The following is an 8,998-nucleotide window of genomic DNA, read 5'->3' as shown; positions in this document are numbered from 1 at the left end:
ATTACCCGAGGGTGTCAAGGCGGTGGGGGCTGCCAGGAAGATTAAGCGAGCTATTGCCCAGAGTCACAGGGTGCTGGGCTGATTTGCCACCGGCAATCGAACAGCGAGCCCCGGGGTTCTGGAGTCAGTTGCCCTGGTCGCTTTGCCACACCTCTTCCCTAGGGATGGACCCAATGATGAAGCATGCCACCAAGGGGTAACCTTGGTGGGTGAGAGTTTTACAAGAAATGCTTGTTCTTTTCTTTTTGATATGAGAGTTATGATCTTTGTTCATGACCGAACTGGGTTCCCATTTTTTTTTAAATAAGTAACTTATTGAAAAGGTTGAACCCTGTTTATCCTCTTCCTCCTCCTTCTTTTTGAATCACATTCTTATGTTTAGCCATAGACTCAAATTGTAACACTTTTATGCTGAACTGAGAATTAACTTGGGATATATACATGTGTTCAATATGGCTCATAACAGCCATCTACATAATAATCTATTTATTATTTATTTGAAGGTTTTATATAGTGCGAACAAGACCCTTGCGGGTATCAGAGCGATTTACATGGCATATGTTGGAAACATGTACAAGCATAGATAAAGACAAATATAGGTGATTCTGGTACCAGGTGATCACTAATACAGACTAGTAATTATATTACAGTAATAAGTAAGTAATTCAAGTGAATTTAGTTATGAGAATTACTTTCACTTCTTTTTTGAAGGAGGCAGGAGAAGGGTTCAGTCTTGTTTCCGTGGGCAAAGCATTCCACATCTTGGGAGCCACTCCAGAGAAGGTCTGGTTGTAAGTTTTCTTCCTGGCAAATCGTTGTGGTTTCAGTAGACTATTCCTGGAGCTCCTGGAGGCACTATTACCAGAAGTGAGTACCAGTTTCTGAACTCGATGGCTCGCAGTGTTGTGAAGTAAGGCCTTGTGCATCATGCATGCGATTTCCAGATAAATCTTAGCTTTGAACAGTAGCCAGTTGCGGGCTCTAAGGTCTGGAGAGATGTGAGAGTTTCTTTTTGAACCTGTGATGAATCTCGCAGCTGAATTGATAGAGGCTCTTAGCTGGACTGTCATCAATCTATGGAGGCCGCATAAGGCTACAGCCCCATATGGCACACTTGGGATTACTAGGGCTTGAACTGCTTGTTTGAAGTCGTTTGCTGGCAGGAATGGTTTCAGTCTTCTCAGGGTGTTCATGTAAAAATGTACTCCTTTTGTGGAGGGTCTGATATGTTTCTACATATTTAGGTTTCTGTCCAGTGTCACACCCTGCAATTTCGCTGATTCAACAATGAGAGGTTGCCCTTTGAGTGTTGTTAGGTGCTTCATCCAGTCGAGGATGCTGGACGATTTGTTGGGGGGGGGGGGGCGATTAAGAGGATTTCCATTTTGAGGGAGTTTAGTTTCAAATGGGTTTTGGCCAACCATGTTTGAGTTTGTTGTAGCATTGAGTTGAGAGATTTGATGTACTCAAGTGAGTGGATCTTGATGTAGAGTTGGGTGTAGTCTGCATACATGTGAAAATGGACATTGGAGAAACTGAGAAGTTTGATGAGTGGCTCCATGAAGTGCTTAAAAAGTGTGGGTGAAAGGGACTCCTAACATAACTGGAATGGGGTTGGACAAGGATTGATTGACCTTGAATCTTTGAGATGTATTTGGGAGGAAACAGGTAAACCAGGTAAGCACAGATCCAGATAATCCCATTCTATGTTTCTGGAGCTCTAGCAGGTTGTCGAATTTGATGGTGTCAAATGCCAATGAAAGATCGAGTAAGATTAGGAAGCAGGCTTTGTTTGGTCAAGGATTTTTAGTGGGCCATCTATTATGTGGGTCATGGCTGATTCCGTACTTTGATCTGCCTGGAAGCCTGATTGGTATTGGTTGAGCAGGTTGAATTGTTAAATGTGGTTGCTAAGCTGCGCGTGAACATATTTTTCCAAGAGCTTGGCTAGCGTGGGGATGTTGGATATCGGGCGATAGTTATTTAGATCTGATGGGTGAGCTGTTCAGGATAGGGGATACCTGACCTGTTTTCAGGACTTCTGTGATATTTTTGATTTTTTTTTTATAAAGTTTTATATAGCACAAACTAGATCCCATAGGATATCAGAGCACTTTACATTAGGAAGGAAAGGAAGGACAATAATGCAAATACATCAACAGGTAGGGATAAAAACAAGCATGATCACAGATTACATGACAAATGCCACAAGGAGGTCATATTAGACACCATTAAGATTATAAACATCAACAGGATCACGCAATACCTTATTCAGAAAGAGTATCAAGCTACAAAGGCAGTTACAAGTTGCAATTCCGTACCTACGTAATGACGTGTTCCATGGCATTTTGTATTGAAGGTACTGAAGGTACGCGAGGCATGCAGGTACGCGAGGCATACAGCAACACTCCCTGGCTGATTCATGAACTCGCTCTCAACACCTCACGGAAGACTCCAATCAAGGATAAGAGTGCTTCACAAAGTAACAGTGGAATTAGGTTTTTTAGTATAGTATCTTCACTCTTAAGTTTTGAAGGAGGACCAGGATGCACTGTTTTTAAGTGTGAGTTTTGAGGAACATTTGACTGGGGCACCCTTCAGGGGCAGTGAGGAGTTCCTTTGCAAGTCAGTGAGGGATAAAAGGTAATTGAGCCGGTCGGTTTTTATGGTTTGACTTCATAATGAAAAGGAGGCAAATTCCTCACAGTTGGGTAGGGGGGTAGCCTTGGGGTGGGTACGCTCTTGGTTTGGGCTTTGATTAGTTCAAATAGTTTTTTGGGATGGTTCTTGGCTTGGTCTAGTTGATTACTGAAGAAGTCGGTTTTATATCGTCTGATCTTTCTAAAGTAGGAGTTTCTGGTGGTTCTTAATAGCTTGAGGTGGTCAGGGGAAGATGCGGATCTCCACTGCCCTTCAATTGATCTTAGTAATCGCCTGTCTTCATTTAGCCTATCATCATGCCAGGGATTTGAGTCTTTTGTGGTGATTCTTTTCAATTATAAAGGAGCTATTTTGTCTAATAAGCTGTTCAGGGCGTGGAAGTAGTGGTTGGTCAAACCTTGTTCTTAAGCTAGGTCTTCTGGGGGACGTAGGATGTTAGGATTAGAGGTTGTGAGTAGGTCGGAACCAACGTTTTTTAGATTCCTCCTACAGATCTTTGTTCTCAGGGGTTATGTCGAAAGTCATTTATCTGATTCCATGACATGGAACGTAATGATGTGATGTCAGACCAATCTCAAGGGAGGATTGAGTCGAGCTGTGTGAAGTCAACTTTGGAGATTACTAGGTCGAGGGTTGAGCCTTTTTCGTGTGTGGGACTGTTACAGACCTGGTTAAGATTAAGGTCTGAGAGGAAAGCTTTGAGTCTGTTGACCCCTGAAATTTCAATGGCAACAGATGACAGAACAATCATTCTTAGAATAACCATAATCTAAAACAATTTGATTAACCAATGCAAATGCAAAACGATCTTGGTATGATATTAACATCATTTGACAGTTTATTTTTCAAGGAAGCATGAAAGGAATGATACATATTGAACTAGCATAAGCAAGTTACTTCATCACTTCGTTAGACATCCTATTGACTTTGAACAAAATACACATGGCCATTTCTGACATGCAATATATTTACACTAGCGGCTGGTCTAAGACCTAATGCTTCCTACCTTTTTGCAGCCTTACAATAGCAACTACATTGATGAGAAGGCAAGAGAATGGTGGAAGATCTTTTTTCAGAATCAGTTCTTCACAGAGTAAAACCATTAATTTCTCAGCACCTATTAAAAGTCCTTAACATTCTATATTTGACAGCTCTTGGGCCCTGCGCACCAACACACAAAAGGAAAGACTGAGGCTTGTGCAGGGCAAGAGAAGAAGGAATAACACAAGGTATGTATTTACAAGCAAATAACTTATATTACATAATCTCCCTCGTATCAATGACTCATTCCAGTACATAGTCTTTAACTAGAATAAGAGGAGCAGTATTTCTTCTGGAATTAACAATATCAGTGACATTGGTTCATTCACTGGGCAAGAAAACATTGAAGGAATTGTTAGCATTTATTCTCATACCATCAACTCCACTGGGCACATCACTTTTGGTACTGTCTACAACTTCAGGCATTCCACCATGAGCGAACATTGATCTGCCTCAGAGTTCAGTGGGCTTCATGATAACATTATTAGACCCATTCTATCACTGACCATTGTCTGACAAGACAGCGGTATATTTTGTTTTGCATTTACTGTATTTGTTCCTGTTGATTTTTTGGGGGATTATCTTACTCTTACTTGGTCACTAATTTGCACAGACATCCTCTATGCTAGCATTTTAGTTGCTACTCATATTGTGGTGCCTTTTTTAAACCATATTCTGCATTTGGACATCTTTCTCCGCTTGAGTCTTACTTTCCAACTTTTTCCATGCCAAAAGCAAGGTTCCAATTTTGTAATGGCCATTCTATCCCGGAGTAATGCAAAAAAGGTTCTGCCTGTGCTGTTATGAGGGGTGGTGTGGTATAAACACAATCTCAATCTAAGGGCTGCCGGAATCCGATTATTTGACTTTAATACTATTTTGATGGTTTCTTTGATTTAGCAATTTGGCTGTTCGACCTGGCCATTACTCGGGGCATGGTATCAGGAAGATTTTATATGTTTATCGCGGTTCATCGAGGGTGATAACTTGACAGCATGTGAACCCTGCACATTATATCACCTACGCATCTCCAATATCAATATTGCACCATCTACCATTTGATACTTCTGCAAAACCCTCTGTAACTGATGTACCAAAGAAGGAAACTAGATTCTAGGAGATCCATTTTTACTCAATGGTTTCTTTCACCATGACTGACTTGTGATTTCCATCTCAAACACGATTTTTCAATTTTTTATTCAAAAGCATTCCTAGAAGCATACTGCAAAAGATTCACTAGGTGCTGGTGTTCAGACATGTTTTGGGGAATTTCAGATGACAAATCCCTTGTCTCCCACCTCCCCTGTATTGAATTCTACATAGCATAGAATTCCACCTAGGTGAAATGAAGCCTTCTAAAAAGCACCCTTTTTTTCTCCAAGGGGAACCATGTTTACCCACGATAAAACCTGTGGACTACACGCTAATCTGCCTTCTTTAATTTCTTCCTCCTCCTTATCAGACCAGAAGAAGAACTCTTTGGCCATAGAATACCCTCTCTACCACAAGTCCAATGGATACTATGAAACCTGAAGAACCTCCACGTCGGAATATCAGAAGCAAGAATACTGACAGCCTATCTACAACATGGTAAGTACAAAAATATCGGAAAAAAAATTGAAGTAAAAAATATCGTAATTAAAAATATCGTTTTTCTTTTTTAAATAAAATAAATGTAAAATATTGTAAATAATACTTACAAACCCAATAAACATAGTAAAAATATTTAATAATGTTTAAAATTAATAAATAATACATATACAATAATATAATAATAATTAAACATATACATAAAAAAGATAATATATATATATAACATAAAGCGCCGGGACACTCTTTTCGAGTAGCTGAGCGCTATAAAAGACACAATTAAAATTAACATTAAAATTAACATTAACTTACCTAATAATAAGTTTTAATAATTATTTTAATAACTTATAAATTATTAAAAAGTATTATAAATTACAAATACATCTACAGACACCAAAAAATAGCATAAATAAAAAGTGAATAATTATATTTAATACATTAAAAAATATATACTTTCAATATTTTTAAAATTAATTATAAACTACATTATCAAAAATAATAATAACAATAATAAATAGCTAAATAAATAAAACTACTATTCAAAGTCCCCAAAAAACTACAGTAATGATAACATTAGGTAACATTTAAAATACTATTCCAACTTCAGAAAATGCAACAGTGGGGAAAGCGTTGGATAGCATAGAGATTAAAATTACTATTTCAACTCCAGAGGGGGCAACAGTAGGAAAAGCGTTGGATAGCGTAGGGGTAAAAATTATTATTCCAACTCCGGAGGGTGCTATAGTAAGTAAAGCGTTGGATAGCGTAGTGATAAAAATGACTATTCCAACTCCAGAGGGGGCAACAGTAGGGAAAGCGTTGGATAGCGTAGGGATAAATATTATTATTCCAACTCCAAAGGGTGCTACAGTAGGGAAAGCGTTGGATAGCGTAGGGGTAAAAATTACTATTCCAACTCCAGAGGGTGCTACAGTAGGGATAGCGTAGGAGAAAAAATTACTATTCCAACTCTAGAGGGTGCTACAGTAGAGAAAGCGTTGGATAGCGTAGGGGTAAAAACTAAGGGGTCCATTAGGATGTCGGGCGGATTACCTCCGCCAGGGTAGCGGTGGCCACCTCCACCCTGGCGGAGGCAATCCGCCCGACATCCTTCCCTGCATTCCCCCCGCCATATTACGATGGCGGAAGGGACCGCAGCGGTGGGAAACACCGCCCGCCTGTATTCCGCCCCGGTCGTCTTGCGGCAGGGGCGGAAAAGGGATAACATGGTGGCGGTGTCTAATAGACACATTATAATGCACATTTTTCAATGCCTTTCCGTGGCGACAATGCCACCACGGAAAGGCATGCGGTCTTCACTCTGGGGGCCACCTGCGGGCCCCCAGAGTGAAGTACAGTTGGGGGGGTGCACATGGGGGGTACCTGTGGTACCCCCCTTCATTGTCATTTGCAAAGCGGCAGGCACTGCGCGTGCCTGCCGCTTTGCAAATGAAAATGTGAAAGTGCATTTTCAGCATTGTGGCGGGCGGTGCAGAGAGCACCGCCCGCCACAATGCTGAAAATACAGGATGTGCCCGCCACTGTGGCGGGAAAATCCTAATGGCACCCCCGGGACCCCCGCCTTTATGGCGGGCGGTCCCGATTTACGATAGGATGACGGGCGGGCAAAGTCCGCCCGTCATCCTAATGGACCCCTTATATTCCAACTCTAGGGGGTGCTACAGTAGAGAAAGTGTTGGATAGCATAGGGGTAAAAATTACTATTCCAACACCAAAGGGTGCTACAGTAGGGAAAGCATTGGAAAGCAGAGGGGTAAAAAATAATATTCCAACTCCAGAGGGCGCTACAGTAGGGAAAGCGTTAAGATAGCGTAGGGGTAAAAATTACTATTCCAACTCCAGAGTGTGAAACAGTATGGAAAATGTTGGATAGGGTAGGGATAAAAATGACTATTCCAACTCCAAAGGGTGCTACAGTAGGGAAAGCATTGGATAGCGTAGGGGTTAGAATAACTATTCCAACTCCAGACAGTTAAACAGTAGGGAAAACATTGGATAGCGTAGAATTTAAATATAACATACTAATACAAAAAATTGTATTTAAAATAATAAATATTTAAATGTTTTAATAACTCTGCATCATTTATAAATACCCATTAATAATTAATAAAAACATAATTACAATTGATTAATTAATTAACAATAAATTAACAATAAATACCAATAAATATTAATTAATAAATATTAGTCACCAAATAATAAATATTGAACAATATAATATTTATCTTTACAAAAAAAAAAAAATTATTATTTAAAAATTTTCATACCAAATAATACTTTTTATGAAACATTGATTACCAATTTATTAAAAATAATTTCCAAATAATACAAAAATTATTACCAACTAAAACATTATTTACTAATCCACAACATTAATTACCAAATAAAAAATGTATTACCAATTAAAATAATTATTTGCCAATTAAAAAACATTAATTACCAATGAAAAAAAAAATTACCCACTAAAAAAATCATTACCAATTAAAGCAATTGTTTACAATTAAAAACATGTATCGCCAATTAAAAAAATGTATATCAAATAACGAATTAATTACCAATTAATAATTAATTAAACATTTACCCATTTCAATAAATAAAAATAAATTATTAATTAATTAATATTAAATTAGTTCCCACCCAATTCCCCTATAAACCCACAACCCGCTACAGACATAAACACAAACATTAATTAAAATTAATTTATAATTCCTAAAAATTATTAATACATTCAGTATATTTTAAATTACTTCCCACCCTATTCCCCTATAAACCCACAACCCGCTACGGTACTAAAAGATACAATTTACTTAAAAATAACATTATTAATATATAAAATGATACACATATAATTTAAAACAATTAAAATACTTAACAAAAATAATATTACACAAACATAATAAAATACATAACAATAATACAAATATCGATATTAGTAACTTCATTATTACTTACATCGATATAAGAAAAATCGATATTACTTACCTTAGGGTCGATATTCTGTCCAACGATATTCTTGACCACGGTATTATGTACCTTTGATATTTCCAACACGATATTTTTGTAGGTCAATATTTCAAACTCGATATTTTGACTGTGCACTGTATTCCTGGTATGCAGCAATCCCGGAACTTGGCAGCACTTATGGTAGGCTCCTTAGAGCACTGATTCATTTCAATAAGGTCATTCATAAATTCAGCACATACAATATACCTCTTACATAATGGTATAACTAGGTTAATAACCATGTACTTCTTACACAACCAGATCTCTATCTATACCTCACCTCTCCATCACTCTCTTCATGCCTCGTCTACCTTACCTATCTCTGTCTTTTCCTATCCACCACTCCCTCACCTCGCTCTCATTTCTCTCTCTACCTCATATCTGCCATACTGTCTCACCTCTTTAAAACCCACTGATCTCCCTACTAGTATCTCCCCTCTCACTTTACCCCAACATTACTTTAATAATTCACCATCTTCTTCTTCCCCTCCTTTCATTCTACTTCTGATCCTTTTTCATCATCTCTCCAAATAACTTACATCTTCTGGCTGCATGTCTGTATGTATCTCTAGCGCTTTTTCACTATCACCAATGCTACTGCATCTCTCTTTTTCTCTCTCATTCACACAAACAACCATCTCTCACTGGACCTCCTTTTCCATTTCAACTCACTCCTTCCACC

Source organism: Lissotriton vulgaris, chromosome 4_1, assembly GCF_964263255.1.
Source record: "Lissotriton vulgaris chromosome 4_1, aLisVul1.2, whole genome shotgun sequence".
NCBI lineage: Eukaryota > Metazoa > Chordata > Amphibia > Caudata > Salamandridae > Lissotriton > Lissotriton vulgaris.
The sequence above is the reverse complement of the archived record's forward strand: the minus strand, read 5'-3'. Positions refer to the sequence as shown.